The sequence below is a fragment of the Microtus oregoni genome, unplaced genomic scaffold (genome assembly GCF_018167655.1).
Source record: "Microtus oregoni isolate MIOR12 unplaced genomic scaffold, Mior012 000002F_ref0000024, whole genome shotgun sequence".
Taxonomy (NCBI): domain Eukaryota; kingdom Metazoa; phylum Chordata; class Mammalia; order Rodentia; family Cricetidae; genus Microtus; species Microtus oregoni.
In genome coordinates, this window is record NW_024543061.1 from 38,860,571 (window position 1) to 38,862,907 (window position 2,337).

At 40.5% G+C, this 2,337-nt stretch overlaps 1 pseudogene; it reads left to right on the plus strand.

The window, feature by feature from the left end:
• The first annotated feature begins 832 nt into the window (after positions 1 to 832).
• LOC121466291 lies at positions 833 to 1,219 on the plus strand (annotated as a pseudogene).
• The last annotated feature ends 1,118 nt before the right edge of the window (positions 1,220 to 2,337 follow it).

A 2,337-nucleotide genomic window follows, 5' to 3' on the forward strand; every position in this document is an offset into this window, starting at 1 on the left:
AGAAATCATGGAGACGCCAGAGGAGAAAGATGTGAGCCGCCAGCCAAAACCTTGCTAGTAGGCCACAGCCATGTGGCAATACACAGATTAATAGAAATGGGTTAATTTAAAATATAAGAGTTAGCCAGAAGTATGCTTAAGCTATTGACCAAACAGTATTGCAAATAATATAGTTTTTGTGTGATTATTTTGTGGTCTGAGCAGCCAGGAACAAACAAACAGCCTTCTGTCAACAGAGAATGGAGAACCAACTGCTGTCCAATCTCTGGATTGGACATGGGTGCATGTCCAGGGCATGAAGGCCCTGCATTTCTCCCACGAGTGCTTTTCCCTTCTGAGATTTACCATGTGATGTGGGATGTCCTTCTGTATATGTGTTGCTTTTATTAGTTTATGAAGAAAGCTGTTTCAATCAATAGTTTAGCAGAATAAAGCCAGGCAGGAAATCTGAAGAGATGATACAGAGAGTAAGCAGAGTCAAAGAGACGCCATATAGCTGCCAAAGGAGAAAGATGCCAGAACATTACCAGTAAGCCACAGCTTCGTGGTGATATATAGATTAATAAAAATGAGTTAAGATGTAAGGTTTAGCTAGGAATATGGCTGAGTCATTGGCCAAACAGTATTATAATTAATATTGTTTCTGTGTGATTATTTGGGTCTGGACAGTTGGGAAATTAAAGCACAGACTCTGCTTACAACCATGCAATGGGCTAATGTTTCTGTTGCAGCCATAATTCAACCTAGTCCTGTTTTCTTTTTTCTTTTTAACCCATTACAAGTGTTAATGTTAAGAGGTGCACCCTTGAGTGGGTATTACATGGCCAAGACCATGGCTGGAGGCAGAACTAGAAAAGGCAGTGGAAAGGGCCAAAGCTATGGTGGTGTTTCAGTCACACAGAGCTGGGCTATAGTTTTCCTGTGAGCGACATCCACAGACATCTGAAGACTCACACCACAAGCCATGAACAGGTGGGTGCCATGCTGCTGGGTACAGTGACGTAATTCTGGAGAACTTCACAGCTGAGGTGCTTGAGTTGGCAGGTAATGCTTCCAAGGTTCTCAAAGTAAAGCACATGACTCCATGTCCCTTGCAGTTTTCTATCCAAGGTGATGAAGATTTGGAGTCACTTATCAAGGCTACCATAGCTGGAGTCAGTGAGATCTTATACACCACAAATCTCTGATTGGAAAGAAGGGAGAGCAAAAAACTGTTTAGAAAATGATTTAGCCAGCCTGCTCTTCACTGTCTGTAACTGGGACAAAGGACACCAGTGGGGATGTGTGGAATCTTTAAGAACAGTTCAATGGAAAAATCACAATTTCTATAGACAAGATAAAAAAAAACATTTGTATGTTTTTAGACTCATGAAATTTGATAAGTCCCTTTCCCTATGATCATAGTCGTGTGTTGATTGGCTAGGTTTCTTTGTTGTGTTTTATACAGAAATAGAATTGATGAAACATTTTTTTAGAATATTTTTTAAAAGTTGCCCCCTTGAAAGGAAAAGGGGGGAAAAAAAGAAGAAGGTGGGGAAAGAAAAGGAAAGAGGGGAGGAGAAGAACTTGAAGTTGGGAAATGGGGAGGCGTTGGAGGGGCCGGGGGTGGGTACTATCTAAATACATTGTGTTCATGTATGGAATTACCGATGAATACATAAAAACAAGTAAGAATTTTTCCCACTAAACTTCTGTATAGCTGTCTGTCTCAGAATCCAAGTTAACACCACACCGAGGAAGAGGGTAGGAAATTCCAAGCATCAAGCAACAAGAAAAGGATCCCTAAAGCTTTCATGAAAGAAAAAAAAAAACAGGAAAGGAAATAACATTAGATTTTTCAACAGCAACCTTAGAAAAAGACATTTTAAATAATGAGCAGAAAGTATTTTTCTCCCTAGGTTTAGATATAGTCCTGGATTGTAGAGTTCTCTACAGAAATATGCAGTTTTCATCTGTGATCTGAGTCTGGACTGTCCCTAAGGCCTGGGTGCTATTTCTGGGACACAGCAGAGGATTTACAGGTAGCCTCTAATGAGGAGACTCTTTAGGCCTTCGGGACCATGTGTGTGAATCTTTAGGGGTTACATCTAATGGGGCATTTTTAGACCATCTGGGCCATGAATATGAATAGCATAACAAAATACCAGACCTTCCTTCTCATTTTTACTTGTTTCTTGGTCCTGGAATGAGTGGCTTTGACCCATCACACACTACCTGGTGTGATGGTTGCCTACCCACAGGCCCAAAGGTAATAACACCAAGTAATCATGGACTAAACTCTCCAAAGCCAAAATACAGCCTTTCTCTTTATAAATTTATTATTTCAGGGTTTTCCTA